Source organism: Pinus tabuliformis, chromosome 1_2 (assembly GCF_031772625.1).
Source record: "Pinus tabuliformis cultivar Carrire ecotype Pingquan chromosome 1_2, CPIR1, whole genome shotgun sequence".
In the NCBI taxonomy this organism is placed as follows: Eukaryota; Viridiplantae; Streptophyta; class Pinopsida; order Pinales; family Pinaceae; genus Pinus; species Pinus tabuliformis.
In genome coordinates this window covers 359,944,309-359,962,497 of record NC_142298.1, presented here as the reverse complement: position 1 = coordinate 359,962,497, position 18,189 = coordinate 359,944,309, and the positions used below count along the sequence as shown (strand labels likewise).

The following is an 18,189-nucleotide window of genomic DNA, read 5'->3' as shown; positions in this document are numbered from 1 at the left end:
TGGGAGATTGTTGGGTGTGGAGCCTGATTATCTTCTATAATACCGGCATATTGGACCCCAGTTCAAAATGGGGTGGCAACGCCGCCCGTAAAATAATCGCTGCCGAGCGCCCCCGAAGCTAAAAACAGCTGTAAAATTGCCTTGTAAAAGTATAGTAATTTCTAGTCAATCTGGGTCGTTCATTAGGCGGATGATCTGACGGTAGAACTTATGTTTAGTTTAGGGTTTTTTGCCCTAGAAGGCAACCCCTCTCTTTATATGAGGGCATTGTATTTGAGGCTGCGAGATAGATGTGTATTCAGTGAGCGAGAAACATAGAGGTGAGACTGTGAGAGAAAACAGAGGATATTACAGCGGTTTTGCTGTAGGTTTTATCTCTTCATTTTGCTGGATAATAGAAAGGAAGGACTGGCTGTTCGGGGTGGACGTAGCCCAAACTGGGTGAACCATGTATATCTGTGTCTCTCTTGTTTTATGCGTTTTCTGTGTTTATATTTCTGCAATATTTTATGTGTTCCATTGCTCCGTAATATATAATTTTCTAACAGTGACAATTTAACCTTCCTGATGAATACATTTTACAAAACATAAGTTGAGGAAGTAGCCTTTTCAATCTTCTTTCTCAATCTCTTTAGAAATAAATTTCGCTAATAGCCCTTTCATATTACATGAAGTAGCTTCATATCTGTGGCTTATTCATATCTGGCATCCTCCCCTTGAGATTGTAATTCCATTTTTCAATCATTCAATAGTCTTTAGATGCTTCCTTTTGAGTTGAATTAATGAGGAAAAGGAGGTAATATTCCCAATTTTTGCCTTAAATATTCAAAGGGCTCCCTTGCCAAAGGTTGGGTGAATATATCATCTATTTTTTCTTTACTTGATATATACTCCATTTTATAGTCTAGTCAACAACATACTCTCTAAGGAAGTGATACTTGATGGGAATGTATTTAGTTTTAGAGTGAAGGATTGGATTCTTTGATATGTTATTGCACTTGTATTAGCACATTTGATAGAGATTGCTTCATTGTATGTTACCTTCATGTCTTGAAGAGTTTGCTTCATCCAAAGTACTTTTGTGTGATAAGAATTTGTCGCTATGTATTTAGCTCCAGAAATAGATAATGAGACTAGGGTTTGCTTCTTGCTCAACCAAGCAACCAATGATTCTCCTAAGAAAAATGCACCATCACTTGTACTTTTTCTATGATCTATGCAACTTTCTCAATCTACATTTGTGTAAGTTGTCAATAAGAAGCCTTTTATTTTTGGATACCATAGTCCATAATCCATTATGGCTTTTAAATATCTGAAGATTATGTTTTCTGCTAAAAGATGGATTTGCTTTAGAGCTTATTGATATCTTGCTACTAACCCAACTGCTAATGTTATGTTTGGTATTGAAGTTGTTAGGTATAGTAAGCCGCCAATCGTGGACTTATATAATTTTTTATCAGCTTATGGTGATTCATCATCCTTGCTTAGCTTGCATCCAACAACAATGGGAGTGGTGATAGGGGAACAACCCTCCATTCTGAACTTTTTCAACGTTTATTTTAAGTACTTCCCTTAGATGAACATACCTTTTGAGTTTTGTATGATTTACATGCCAAGGAAGAAAGGGAGTTCTCCAATCATTGACATTCAAACCCAAACTTCATTTCACTAGCAAACCATTGGACAAGGGAGTTTATGTTCCTTCCAAATATTATGTCATTAACATATACAACCACAATCAAGGGTTCTTCATCATTTGATTTTATGTATAAGTTGTTGTCAGTTGCCCCTCCCTTAAAACCTTTATTTTGAATATATTTGTCTGAATGGGAATACCATGCTCATGGTGCTTGTCTGAGACCATAGAGTGCCTTCTTTATTCTACAAACACCATTAGGATTCTCTAATGCCCCTCGGGTTATTCTATATAAACTTATTATTCAAGCTCTCCATTGAGGAAAGCAAACTTCACATCCATTTGATATACTTTGAAATCTTTGTGATAGGAAAAGGCAAGAAACATCTTGATTGCTTCTAGTCTTACCACTTGAGAAAAAATTTCTTCAAAGTCTAATCCTTCTATCTGTGCATAGCCTTTGCATACGAACCTTGCTTTATTTATGATAATCTACCCTTGTTCATTCTATTTGTTTTTGAATTCTCGCTCTGTGCCTATGATGTTTTTGTCTGTTGGACATCGTGTCAGCTCCCAAGTCTCATTATTTTCTATATGCTCTAGTTCCTCATTCATGACATCTATCTAGTGTTCATCTTTGCTTGCTTTAGAAAACTTGGGTTCAATCATGGATAACATATCAATCTAAGCTTGATCTAATGTTTCAACAAGTTTTCTTCTTTTTTGGACCCCTACATTCTTGTTACCAATGATTTGATTTTTAGGATGGTTCTTTTGTACATACCTCGAAGGTGCTTTTGAATGGATCTATGCTTTCCCTACATCTTCAACCTATTCTTTCTCTTCTTCATTGATTGACTGATCAAAGGGATTGATGAAACATGTCTACTTGCTTTTGATAGGTAACTCCTCATCAACTTTAACATCTATGTAATCAACTATCTTGTGTAATCTTTTATTGTAACACCTGTACCATTTTATTTTCATAGAGTACACTAAGAAAATTCCTTCGACTAACCTAGCATCAAACTTTCCCATTTTTTCGTCATTGTTTTTAATATAAAATTTACTACCGAACACTTTGAGTGTTTGTTTGATGTTGGTTTTCCATGTCATAACTCATAGGGTGTTTTGTCACAGTTAGGCCTGAGATTTGCTTTGTTTAGTATGTGGATTGTTGTGTGAATAACTTATGGCCAATAGGTTTGTGGTATGTTTCTTTTTTGCATTATGGATTTAGCCATTTGTTGTGCTGATCTATTTTTCCTTTCAACAACTCCATTTTGTTGGGGAGTGTCCGCAATGGTATATTGTCTTCTTATTCCATGTTCATCATATAAATCTTAAAATTCATTTGATGTAAACTCTCATCCTTTGTCTACCCATGTGCAATTTATTTTATTGAATGTTTGGTTATTTTCCAATGCTTTGAATACCTTGAATTTCTCAATTGCATCTGATTTATCTCTCAAGAAAGCTACCAATGTTAGTTTGTAAAAGTCATCAATCACTAACATGAAGTAACACTCACCTCTAGGTACTCCTGTTCTAGAAGTTCCACGCAGGCTGTGTACTAATTGAAGTGGCTTGTTGGTTGATAGTTGTTCTTTAGTCTTGAAAGGAACACAAGCTTGTTTCCCCATTTCACATTATTGCAAATAGGATTTTGTGGCCTGGTAATTTTTTGTCGGTCTCTTATAACTCCCTTTTTTTTGAGTTGTATGATACAATCAAAGTTTATATTCCCTAGTCTTCTATGCCAAAACCAACACTCATATCATTTTCCCGAATGACATTCTTCATTGTCTTCCTTTAGAATATACACATTGTTTGTTGTTCAAATTCTCTTGCCCAATATATTTCTTGTTGTAGCTGACCATATTTCACATTGTTGAGCCCTAAATATGACATCATATCCTTTGTCACACATCCAGTTTACACCCAACAAGTTATGTTTCAATCCATCCAGAAATAATACATCTTGTGCCTTGCCTCTACCCTTATTCATGCTTATTGTAACTTTTCCCACTACATCATTGCCAAAGGTGACATTTCCAAATTTATTTTCATCTGGAGACAAGAACTTGCTCTTATCTCCAGTCTTATGCCTCGAGCAACCATTGTCCACTTCACTGACTATTTTGGTTTTGAGCATAAAGAACAAGACCACACTTACTGGTTTTGTTCTCTTCCTTTTTCTTTTTTCCATAGCATGGGTTCCTTTGTCCTATGCTTATCCTAAGATTGTGATACATAGTTTCTGGGTTGGCATTCATAAGATTTATGTCCAAAGTTGTGGCAATAGAAGCATCTAGTAACATTAAAAAGGGGAGTAAAAGGATTGTTGTTCCTACTTATGTTTCTTCTTGGATTTACAAATCTATTGTTGATCTTATTTCTTTTTTAAGTTCATGTTTCATTCCTTCTGATATATGCTCTATATTTCATTTCTTTGTGTTCAAATTTTTTGCACAAACAATAATATCCATAGAAGAATTTCTCATAACTGGGGAAAGATGGTGCTTGTGAATATGGTCTCCTTGGCATATGATAATTTTGTCTATTGAATAAATAAGGTTTTTGGTAGCTTAGTCCCTGCTGGTCTACTGTTGTTGAGTAGGTTTTTCATTTTCTTACCCTGAGTGGGGTTTATCTTTTGTTGTTGTTGGGTGGTGTTGTTGACATCCTTATTCTTTAGCTATTAATTGTTGTCATTTTCTCCTGTCACAACATTGAAGAAGTTGATGGTATTTTTATCCCTTGTGTTTTGCTTTTTGGTTTCCTTCATAACCCATACCGGTTTTCTTAAGAGGATATCTCTAAGCATTTAGTATCTCACCCAACTTTTTAGACTGCTTAATGTGTTTAAGTTTCATATTTAATTCAACATGTGTTTTCTCTAGCTTCTTTCTCATAACAACTACTTCTTTTTCCAACTTTCCACATTCTTTACCTTTCTCTTTTAACTATTGTAACAGGATGTCTTCAATCTTTTGGGCCTCTTCTAATTCAACTTTTAACTGGAGAATCTCTTCGGACTTAGGTTATTCTTTAACATATTTCATCAAATTTCCTTTAGTTTTTTGTTCTTTTGTTTGAACCTGTCAATTTATTTTACAATACTAAATAACTCTTCTTCTAGATCAACTTCACCCTCTTATTCTTCACTCAACTCACATTCATTGTGTTCTCCATATTGAATCTCTAGGGCCACAAGCATGAACTCACTAATTCCCTCTTCATCAATATATTCATTTGTCTCTTCAAAGAAGTTGCTACCTTCTTGTGTATAAAGATTTTCTTTTTAAATCTTTTAACATTCTTCAATCCATTATATTTTTTATTTTCTCTACCTTTAGACTTCTCTTCCTTTTTAAATGGACATTTTGAGGCATACTACCCTACTCTTCTACAATTAAAGAAATTAAAAAGAAGTTTGCCATTATACTTACCAATCCCTTTCTTTAGTCTTCTTACAAATTTTACTTCTTCGTCTGAGCCTGAACATGAGCACTCTTGGTCTTCTGTAGATTTATTATATGATTTAAATGTTGCATCTCTTGATGTAGAATTTCATTTCGTTATTCTTATTTCATATATTGTTAGATATCCAAGCAATTGATCCATTGTTAGGGTTTCAAAGTTAGACATTTCTTCAATAGTTGATACTTTAGGATTAAACTTGGTAGGGAGTGATCTCAACACTTTTTAGACTATTGTAGACTCCTTAATTTTTTCACCTAGACCCTTCATGACATTAAAAATTTCATCAACTCGAAGAAAGAACTTAGTTATGTCTTCATCATCATTTATTCTCAAGGACTCAAACTGCATTCTGTAAACTTGTAATTTGGCTAATTTCACTTTACCATCTCCTTCATGATTTTTTTTAATTTATCCCACATATCTTTAGCAGTCTTATAATGCATTACTTTTACAAATTATGACTCAGCTAGCCCACTAAGGATAACATTCATGGCTTTGGAATTGAAATAAAATTCAACCTTTCCATCATTGTTAGCTATTACAGGTGGCTCTTCATAGCCATTCACCACTACACCCCAAACATTTGCACCAAGGAAAATTAGATATGTCCCCATTCTTACTTTCTAAAAGGTATAATTAGTACCATTAAACAAAGGAGCTTTATTTGTTGGACACCCTTCCGTACTGGCCATTCTTGTGAACTAGATCTTCCTTCCAGTTTTAGGATGATACAAAAGGAACATGCACTAATATTAATTGTTGGAAACTAGGCAATTACTGAGAGGGGGGATGAATCAATAATTATGTCTTTTAGCATTGACCAATTTAAAACTATTTTAACAACCTTTAAACCTTTTCTTTGGTAATTAGCATAGTTGTATAAGTATCTAGCAATTAACAATGAATTCAAAGGCAACACACAGGTAACACATTCAACACATGTAGACACCATATATAAGTGGAAACCCATAAAGGGAGAAAACCACAATGTTTTGTTGTGATGTAAAGGCAAGCACCCACTCTCTCTTTTAGATCAATTTTGTAGGCTTCTACCTACAAGAGGCTTCATCCACTCGTTTTTTTTTAAGCTACAACTTGCTGGAAGCACCTAATCCCACTTCTTATAGGATCCAACCTATTCTTTATCAGGCTACTACCTAAAAGGAGACACCAATCCCCTAATACATGAAAGTTTTATTTTGCTTACTTACCTAGGCTTTGATTATGAATTATTTCTTCTCTTTGACTATGTTATGTACTATGTCTCTTCCCCCTTTACATTTTTTTATCTCCTCTCCTCCTCTTCCTCACTTATTTTTCACTTCTGCTCCTCTTCCTCTTTCTCTATTTGCCAAGCAATACACGAACTAAGTCTCATACAAATTCAATTCACTAGTTGTGTTGCATTCCAAAAAACAATTTTTATGCAACTCATTATCCCTTTAAATTCCAATGTAGAGATTAGAAACTTGTTGCCTCTTTGCATTCCAGTGTTGTCTCTTTGTGATCCACCCATTCATTTCCCATTCTTCCAAGTTTTAAAGATCAAGACAAAACAAATTCAAAAATAGAGTAACATAAGCTAACTCTAATGAGTGGATAAGAAAGCCATGGATAAATGATCAATAATATACCTAGAGAGTGTTCTCCCTACCATCCTTGTTCTATGATTAAACAATTTTTCAATTCAATTACCCAACTCAAAGTTTCAACTACGAATTTTTTTTACAAATCCATCTAAGAAATTCAAGTGAGAGGCAATTATGGGCAATTTCTTTGACAACAACATCTGTAACATAAACACACCAAGTCAAATTCAACGATACCAACTTCCTTCATTTGGCTATAAATAAAATACCTTCATCAGATAAATTATAGGCACCACACAAGTCCAAGACTTTGAACTCTGTAAGATGTGCAATCTCTTTGTAGGATTTATCAGTGAACTTGATTTTGCATAAAGGTTTGGATATTATATGCTTTCAAAACTATTTAAAATCTACGTCAACCCATTATTTGTTGGCTTCAACCCTGGTCAAGTTCAAATGTTTTAGTCCCTTGTAATGATTCACAATAAGTTTCAAAACTTTTATCTATAAGATTCTTACAACCACTCAAATTGTAGTTCTTGGCCAAGTATTCCACACCTAAATCGGTGACCCTTGCATTTCAATAGATAGAAAAAGACTTTAGTTTGGGACATGCAACAATTACTGCATCTACTCCACTGTTAGTGACTTTTTAGCAATCATTTAAATTGATACACTCTCCTCTCTGGGGTAGCATGCACTTAAGAGACATGAGATTTTGGTCTTCAATATCTTGAGCAAATTTAAGGTTTATCTACTCGACATTCTCCTTCCTCAGCTAGTGGCTTCATTGGGAACACCTATAAGCTTTGAGATTCAAAAGATTTTCTTTCATAACTACGAGAATCATTATGTTGTAGCCATGTGACCGGTTCAATGGGACACCTCTGCATCAAGATTGGTTTTGGAATTGCATTAAGATGCTTAAGCTATAGTGACTTCTATCTTTTAATGCTTCTTGGTGATCCCTAAATTCTATTTGTTTCTTCAATAGGATCTGATATCTCGTCACTACATTTAGTCTGAAAATGGTGCTTATTCAATGATTCCAATAAACTATTTTATTTTTATGTAGTCTGACATCTCTTCTAAGCCCATCAGACGAGCAACAACACTTGGAGTATGCTTTGTTTCACTACTTTGATATTCCATTTCTATCAAATCTCCATTAGAATGGACGTGCTTGTGCATATCCTATGTATTTATTTTGACATAATTGAAGTGTTTGCTCTATCATCAAAAAGTAGTTCTCCTTATGTACAGGTGCAGAGAGAATTTCAAGCCTCCCTTTACAATCTCGTACTATGCCATCACAATCTCGGAAGTATCAAGGTTCAATTTGACAAACCATATATGGCTAATTTCCATAGTCCTCTTTGGACAATATACAAGGATTCCATGTTTGAATTTTCTGCAAGAATTTAGCTTCCTAGATCTCATGGATTTAATTCACAACCTCATTGGTGATTTTTTTATGGTAAAATTCTTTTGGAGCTCCCAAATAAGATCCAAAGCCTATTTCTTTAAGCTTTTGTGAAGATTTATAGCAAACTGGACTTCGTACATTAGGCATCCAATCATGTTGATTGTATATGGCTGATAATTCTTAGGGTTGATTGTCTTCTCCATTACAATTGTTGCAATGTCATGAAATTGCCTCGATAATTGAGTTTTTCTCCTTTCTCGCATTTTGGAGCTCACCTTTATTAAGAACCTCAAAACATACATTTTATTGATCATTTGTTCCAAGAGATTTTATTGAGTCCTTATTTTTTGCCATAATTCCTTTGGAGACATTTGACTATATTGTATAAGACTGCAACACCTCATCCAAAACCTTCTCTTTGGCGCTATTTTAACCCTTCATTAAAATCAACTATGAATCCACATAATGTCGAAGATCAACATTGAGCACTCTATTGGGATGGCTTCTACATAGTGAAGATTCCTTTGACATCAATGACAACGTCACCAACAGTTTGAAATCCCTAGTAGAGAATTGAGATTGATGAAACCAAACAATTTCAAATTGTGGAGTGAAATTAATGGGAAAAGATAGACCCTTCAACCCATAGACTTGATGGTATGGTACCACACTTCCTAATTTATCGTGAAGCAACATTATATGCCTATAATTGTTAATACAATGGATGAAAGTGGGAAATCTCCCATGCTTGACCCATTTGGTGTCTTGTGTTTTGTAGACCGCCATTATCAATTGTCAATTGAAACTATAAAATGATGGTTTACCCTCAAATATGACCCATGCATTCTCTCCTGTCATAATTTGATTTGAAGGATTAAGTTTGTCTATCTCTCTCATTCCCTTCTTGTATGTCGAAACTTTCATGACAATGGTGACCATAGTCACTAGGTTCAATGTGTTTGATCCATAAAATTCCATGGAAATTTCATTGGATAGTTCATCATAACATATCTAATAAAATTATACTTGAAAATCTGAAATCTATATTATGCATATTATTTTTCCTTAGACTTATGGATTTATTAAGTTATAGTTTCATGCATGCAATATGTAAAATGCAAAAAATAGAGAACATACAAAAAGACAATCACTCATAACCATAAGAACAAAAGATATACCTTGGGAAACACTTTTGGGAGAAAAACCAACTGGAGGGTGAGGTTGCTTTGCTCTCTTTTTCCAGATGGAAAATGGATGCAAGAACAAAGAAGTGAGGCTTGTGGTCCATGGGATGCTACTGTGCATGGATCCTCTCTATTTTCTCTCTCTCCCTTTCCACTTTCGACTACTCTACCAATCTATGGAACAAAATGCACTCGAATAGAATGGAACCCCTTTTCCTCTGAGTGGTATGGTTTTAACACAACCCGATTGACTACTAGTGGTTAGGTTTGACTCCTTCAACTCTTAAGTAAAGTTAAAATATTTACTCTTCCATAGTCTTATTCATAATGATCACGTGGTTGGCCCATTTTCTATGAATAATGAGTGCTAATGTGGCATCTTATTAAATTATGGTGGTCAAAATAAGAAGGTCAACTTCCAAGTGGCATAACTTTTGCATATGGACTTTGATTGAGGTGATTCTTGCACTGTTGGAAAGGTATTTATGTATATAATAGTTAAAAAAGGTGTTGTTCTTAAGTGACAAAGTTTTACCCCCCAAAAATGTTGTTTGATGTGTCAAACTACTCCTAAATATTTCAGACCCCAGTTTGCCAAACTGAGTCCCACCAGTAAAAATGGTCCAGTGAGCATATTCCTCCACTTTGAAAGCATCAAGATGGATGAAAAAAAAATAATGATCCAATATTTATCACACCTCCCCATTTTAGGTGGATTTTTGTCACCAAAATCTTATAATAAGTGAGGCAAGGAATTTTTTCCTCCTCCTTCTCTCAGGTGTACCATTTAGCATTTCCTGGAAGTTGTCCTTTCAACCCAACTTTGCAAAGGTCATGCTACCCTTATCTTCAAGTTTTGGATCTCTTCTAGAAAATTGTATCTTTTTTCAACTATGTCTAGATATGTGGTGCCAAATCCTCTACCAAAGGTAGGACTTATTTTTCTTCCTAATCTACATGGAAGTCTCATAGAGTTCCAAATTCTCTACATTCACCACTGAGTAACTGCACATATATTGGGATAGACTGAGTCTATAAGCGTCATCTCCCATCTTTTGAAATATCTTAAAGGGACCATATTACAAAGACTTTATTTTCTTACCAAGAACCTATAGCCTCTCCTTGTTCATTATAATGATACTTTATCTCCCACCCCAAAGGAATTATATGTCATGTGTTGATCATGCCTAACCTTATATTTTTCTTGTGATTTATTAATTATCTCCAATACTTGTATATGGATCTTCCTAATCTTCTCAATCCATTTTTATACCCTCAAGGCATCCCTTGTAAGATCCTCCCTCACTCCTCCCTACTACCCATAAGCAATATCCAAAGTTGAAGGTGGAAAATATCCAAAATAAGTTTCAAATGGGGACTTTTCAACAGAAGTGTGGATTGCTATGTTATAAGAGTGTTGTATATATACCATATTTTCACCTCAAGTCTATGGATGCTTTTGATTGTAACCCACCAAAAGCTACACCAAAGTCGCGTTGACTACTATTTTCCCATTTGTTTGTGTGTGGAATGTTGTAGACATCTTCAACTTCGTGTCCATATTCTCCCACAATGTAGTCCAAAACACACTTAGAAATATTATGTCCCTCTCCAAAACAATGCTCCTTAATATCCATAAGTGCACCTAAACATGTCCAAAGAATAAGTTTGTTGCTTCTTTCCCATTTATGGTTTTTTTACGTGGCATTATAACACACATCTTGCTAAACTTGTCAACTACCACAAACAGGTAGTCATGTCCATTCCTAGTTGTTGGTAAGCCTCAAATAAATTCCATGGAAATGTTTTCTCAAGGATGAGTAGGTATAATAAAGGGATGATATAGACCCTGTTTCCTATTACTAGGTTCATTGGTACAACAAAGCATACATCCTCTTATAAACCTAGCTACTTGTTCTTGCATCTTGGGTTAATACACATACCTCTACAAGTAGGTCATTATCTTCCCTACATCAAACTTCCCTACAACCTTGGAGGTGTGAGCCTCTCTAATCAACTGCAGTTGCTCACCTTTAGAAACACATGACTTATCCAACATGTAGAGTAACCCATCAACTATATTGTCACCATTGTGCACATAACTCACGGCTCTGCAATTGTTGAAACACCTCCTTGAAGTCCTCACCCTTTGAATATGCCTCTTTATATCCATCTTGGGTGAATGGCTCCATGTGGATCAAAGTTCCCAAAGTTGTGATCTTTGGTGTGGGTGGCTTTGAAGGCATGTTGGCCAACTTGATTGTGCTGCCCTTCCTGTACTTGATCACTAAATGAAACTATTATATAAATTTAATCCACTTGTAATGCTTGGTATGTTGTGGCTTGCACATATTCTAGTGTTCAGTGATTTGTGTGGATTATTGTCTCCTTTCCCATCAAGTATTGTTTCCACTTATTCACAACTCGCACCAGGGCATAGAGCTCCTTGTCATAGGTAAGGTAGTTGAGAATTGCCCCATGAAACACTTCATAATGGTAGCATACTAGCCTTCCTTCCTACATCAAGACCGCTCCCATAACATACCCACTTGCATCTATCTCCACTTTGAAGGGCTATTGCAAGTTTAGTAATACTAGAATTGATGCCTAACTAATATTTTTCTTTAACTCCTTAAAGGCCCTCTGTTAAGCCTTTCCCCATTTGAATCTATTTCCACTCATTGTTATGTCATGGAGTGGTGTTACTACTATTAAAAATGAGGCTATGAATTTCCTTACGTACTATACTGACCCATTCAAACTCTTGACCTCAAAAACACTAGTAGGCACCATCTACTTCATGATGGCCTCCACTTGGTAGGATCTATCTTTAACTCTCCTCCACCTAACACATACCCCGAATACACGAATGACCACTGTGCAAACTCACACTTCATGAGATTTTCCAACAGTTGATGCTTCTTTAAAGTCTCCAGCACCTGCTTCAAATGTGATATGTGCTCCTCCAAAGTAGCATTGTATAACATTGTATCATCCAAATAGGTAATAATAAACGAATCTATAAAAGGTTGCAATATATCATTCATTAACATCATAAATGTAGTTGGTGTATTGCATAGGCCAAACAACATGACTAACCACTCATATATACCTTTCCTGGTTTGGAAGGCAATCTTCCAGGTTTCTTCTTCTCTGACTCAAACCTAGAAATATCCATACTTTAAATCAAGCTTGGTGAAGTATTTTGTTTTGTGCAACTAATCCTATAGATCATCTACCCTGGGTAGGGGCTACTTTTTCTTGAGCATAGTTTTGTTCAAAACCCTATAATCAATACACATCCACCAAGTCCCATCCTTCTTGGGCACGTGATGATGGGTGTCCCACATGGTGATGTACATAGTTGAATGACACCCTATTCTAGTAGTTGTTGCAACTGCTTCTTCACCTCACTTGCTTCAATAATGGACTACTTATATAGCCCAATGTGTGCAAATGGGGAGTTCAATGAGAATTGGATCTTGTGCTCCACTTCCCTCTTGGATGGAAACCTTTTAGGCTCCTATAACACATCCACGTATGCCTGTAACAACTCTTCTAATTATTGTTTATGTTTCTTAGTACACCCATCCAAGGATGACTTTGCTCTCATTGACTCTTCTATAGACAGGTTCTCTCTTAAAAAGGATAAAACATACTTCTTGCTAGAATTGATCAATTTCTTGGCTTGATCAACACATACCAATGAAATTTTCGACTTGCCCTTATGTACATTGATGGTGAAGGATTTTCCATCCTTGATGAGGCGATACTAGTTGGACCTTTGCATGAAGATTGCATCTTGCATATACATATAGGGACTTTCAAGCACCACTCCACATACATTAAGGGGAACTACATCTAGTTCTACTTCATCATTAAAACTATAACTAATAATGAATCTAATTTTGCACTAGTTGGTTACCGTTATTTTTGCATCCTTATTTACCCATCCCAATGGATGTGGGCTTGAATGATCATGAACTTCAAATCCCAATTTATTGACTAGCTTTGCAATAATGAGATTCACCTTTTATATTGAGTTGCATAACATTAATCTTTGTCTTATTGACCTATATCTTTATATGGAAGAGTGTAGTCTTTTCATTCTCTTCTTGTTGTTGAAGGCTACTCAGATTCACCCCCTTTTGCACTAATGTATAAATGATATTTTCGTCCACGTAGGAGTTTTTTTCAACCTGAATAAGTGGCCATGAGGTTCTTCTTCTTTACATATTTCTTTTGTTCTTCAAGTTAAGCTTTGGATGTAACTTCCAAGGCTTCTCCTCTATATGATCATCGATGTTACAATGGTTGCAGTGGTTGTTGTGATCTTTTCATTAGTGTGTTGTGGTTTTCATCCTTTTATCTTTTGCCCACTTTCAATTTCTTCTTCCCCTCCTTAGAAGTGTCCCAGAGCTCCTTCTGCTTTTACCTGCTTAATTTCCCCTTCTTTTGGCCAATGTTCTCTAAGTATTATGTTTGTACACAATCCTTGTCCACTTATCTAGGTTTGAACAACATCACTTGATTTCACATATGGCTATGTATACCCCCCAAATGCTCGAGGAGTACACATGGGTTCTTTGGGGAGATATATAGATTTACGACCATCCTTCTAAACTTTGTGGTGTACTCATGTACACTTTTCCCCTGCTTCTACCTAAAGTAATTCCACCAAATGCACTAGTCCTTTGCATACCCAATAGGGTTAAATTGTGACTTTATGATGGTTTTGGAATTATCTCACTTAGTTTTTGGAGGATCTCCGACCAACCTTAAGGTTTCCATGTGGATTTCCCACCAGGTTAAGGATGGCCCTCTAATTTCAACCAAGAAAATGAAATCTTTTGTTCGTACTCTATATGATGAACTCTAAAATAATATTCTAAATGTTGCGACCAATGATTTAGATTCAGAGTGTGATTATCACCTTTGATATGAATTGATTTCAACCTTCACTTCCATTTTTAATAGGGATTGCAAATGGTTCATGACACTTGAACTAGTTTGATTTTTTTTAACTTGTTTCTTTGACTCTTCTCTATTTCTTTCTGATCTCCTGATCTCCCCTTTGATCGGACCTCTGTGTTAGAACATCCATCTTTGCCAAATGGCCCAAGATTATTGGTTAGGGCCACCATGAGGAGGCTCACTTTACTATTTATATCTATAACTTGTGCTTCTAGTAGTGCAAACCCCTCCTCTATGGGATCATGAGGTTTATTCACAAATTTGTCAGTCATGACTTGGGTTTTGTGACTTTCGACTTACCAATTTGGATCCTCTACAACTTCCCACAATATACCTATAGAAACCTTCTCTTATACCAATATGATCCATAAATTTTTGTGGATATTCCACTAGATAATTCGTCACAACAGATCTAATAAAATTATATTTAAGAATATGGAATTTATAGTATGCATATATTTTTCCTGTGACTTTTGGATTTATTGAGTTACAATTTCATGCATGCAACATGTAAAATGCACAAGATAGAGAACATACAAAATACAATTAGTCACAACCATGAGAATACAAGATAGACCATATGAAACCCTTTTGGGAGAAAACCTAGCTAGAAGGTAAGGTTGCTCTGCTCTCTTTCTCTAAATGGAAAATGGATGCAAGTACAAAGAAGTGAGACCTATGGCCTATGGGATACTACAATGCACAAATCCTTTATATTTTCTCTTTGTCCCTATCCATCCTTGGCCACTCTGCCCATCTATGGAACGAATAAAATGTTACCGCCTTTCCTCCTAGTGGTTTGATTTGGTTATAGCCTATTAGTGGTTAGCGTTGACTCCTTCAACTCTTAGCTAGATTTAAAATATCAACTCTTCCAAAGTCTTCTTCATCATGATCACGTGACTAGCTCCTTTTCCATGAACAATGGGGGCTGACATGGCATCTCGAATTATGGTGGTGAAAACATGAACGTCAACTTTCGAGTGCATAAATTGGCATATGGGCTCTGATTGAGGTGATTCTTATGTCATTGGAAAGGTCTCTATGTGTAAAATAACAAAAAATGGTGCCATGCTCAAGTGGCAAAGTTCTACCCCCAACTTCTCTAGAAAGTTTTAGACCTTAATTTTCCAAACTGGGTCCTGCTAGTAAAAATGGTCGTATGAGTTAATTCCTCGACTTTTTCCACTATGAAAGCATCGAGATGGATGATAAACAATATAATGATCCAATTGGGATCAATGCCTTTTGTGAGATGTTAGACTTGTAATGTGTGTTGAGGAGGCATGAGAGATATTTAGTAGTTAATCAATCTATTATTTCTATTATAACAAATAATTTGTATTCTCACAAGGAACTCCAAACTATTGATCATGTAGAAATCCTAGAGATAGTTGTTGAACATAAAAGGAAAATAAAAAAACCTAGAAGAGGAATGCAACATGCTTCATCATATGGTAACAAGCTTAGCTATGAACTCTAAATCAACAATGTCTCAATAAAGAATGTTAATTGGTTCAACACCAAGATGAGCAAACATGGAAGATTCATTCTAACAAAAACCTAGGGAAGTGGAGGTCGAAAACCTATATTAGGAGAATAATCTACTTCGATAGGAATGAAATGGAGACCATAATGAGCATGTTTCTAATTGAATTCCACTCTAAAAGCATTGAGATGGATGATAAACAATATAATGATCCAATTGGGATGAATGCCTTTTGTGAGATGTTAGACATGTAATGTGTGTTGAGGAGGCACGAGAGTTATTTAGTAGTTAATGAATCTAGTATTTATAATATAACAAATAATTTGTATTCTCACAAGGAACTCAAAACTATTGACCATGTAGAAATCCTAGAGATAGTTGTTGAACATAAAAGGAAAATAAAAAAACCTAGAAGAGTGATGCAACATGCTTCAACAAATTGTAACAAGCTTAGCTATGAACTCTAAATCAATAGTGTCTCAATAAAGAATGTTAATTGGTTCAACACCTAGATGAGCAAACATGGAAGATTCATTCTAACAAAAACCTAGGGAAATGGAGATGGAAAACCTATATTAGGAGAATAATCTACCTCCATAGGAATGCAATGGAGACCATAATGAGAATGTTTCTAATTGAATCTAAGTTTATGTTTTGCAAAACAATTTTGATTTTAGGGTAGTATATTAATGTATATACCAATATGTTTTTTATTCTTCAAAGATAGATAGAACAATATTTTATGTTGTAAACTTTCTAGAATTTCACACACTTCTTGATAATTTGGCTAATGGACAACCTTGTTTTTTTGTGTTACTATGCTAAACAATGGTGCTACAACACTTTTATTTTTATAGAAAATGAACTAGTTTAGTATAAAATGTGGTTTAATTAAAGTTCAAGGGTTAAATAAGGCTAATAGGTTATATTATGTGTCAAGAGTTATAGTAGGGATTAAAAGTTGTATTGATATAAAGGGTCAATAATAAGAGGTTTTATTAGAAGTTAAAGGTTAATTAAGGTATGAAGTTATATAGGTGGTAAAGGAGTTTATTAATGCAATGTTAAAATATTGGGAAATTATATTACCATGAGCATTTAGAATTAATGAGCATATATTAGGGTCAAAATACCATACTAAATCTCATGGGTTATGTTAGTATGAGGTCAATATATAATCTAAATTTGGTAAAACATGAAAATATAAGTTATTTATATTGATGGAGATAATCTATGGTTTATTTAGTGTAGTATATTTATCAAGGGTTAACATCATTGGTTATAGATCTACAATACTAAGTAGATCTATAGATATATCATGGGAAAAAGACAATGATAGTTTAGGAGAAAATAAGTGAAAAATCCCCATTTGTAGATCCATCACTGAAGCAAATTTTATAGAATTTGAAATTATGTTTTGGAGCATAGATATATTTTAAAGTGCGGAACTACATTGCATAGGTGTGCCATTCCATTATTATAACCTTTGCCTTGGTTCTTTTTTTAACCTTTAAATTTCAATGAATTCATTATCTATTCAATCTCCCAAAATGGTTACACCTACCTACCAACTAGAAAATCCTAAAAGAGCCTCCATAACAAGCATGGAGAATGTCTTAGCTAGACAAACTTGAAATTATGGAATGTAACATAGGGCATACCATAGACTTTAAATTCCTTAATTTCTTTATTAAACTTGACAACATAATAGAAGCCATTAGTAATGGACTAAAAATAATAGAATATGATCAAATAAATATAAATTAATCAATGCAAACAATGGGGAAAAAACATTAATGTCAATCTCATTAAGAGTGACAAATAAATCATGTGCCTAAGAACATATGTTGATGGTATGCAAGTATACTTCAAAGCACTGGAAATCCACAAACTTTGTCTCAAGGGTGTAGAATCTCTTTGCTCCAAGTAATACCATAAATTTGATAATATTATAAATGTAGGAGGCGTAGCGAGTAGGAAGTAGAAAGAAACACATTTAGACCTACCAGCATGAAATATGAAATTAACAAAACTCTTAAATTGAGACAATAGAAGAAAAGAGGGCCTTGAGATTTATCATTGTAGGCCTTGATGAAATGAATCAAGAAAATACATTTGAAGTTATCAAATCCAAACTTCAATCGCTCTTGGAAATTGACATAGAAGGGATTCTAAAGATAGATATACCAAGAAGAGATCATTGTAAGCTAAGGTTGTATCATCCACATTCAAATATAGTCTCCTTGCTAACTATCCTAAATTAATGGAAATTCGAAGTTTTTTTCATGAAAATTTAATACTAAATGACAATGTAAAATTGAGTAAAGAGGTGAAAAGAACTTAAAGAAGCAAGAAATATTGACAAAGTGGCCTTCATAAGAAAATTAAGTTGTCTTCTTTGAAAA

The 18,189-nt window shown here is 34.8% G+C and overlaps 2 pseudogenes; both read right to left on the bottom strand.

The window, feature by feature from the left end:
• Positions 1-6,834: 6,834 nt before the first annotated feature.
• On the bottom strand, positions 6,835-7,408 carry LOC149205863 (F-box protein At3g58530-like; annotated as a pseudogene).
• Positions 7,409-7,879: 471 nt separating this feature from the next.
• On the bottom strand, positions 7,880-12,308 carry LOC149205862 (uncharacterized; annotated as a pseudogene).
• Between the last annotated feature and the right edge of the window lie 5,881 nt (positions 12,309-18,189).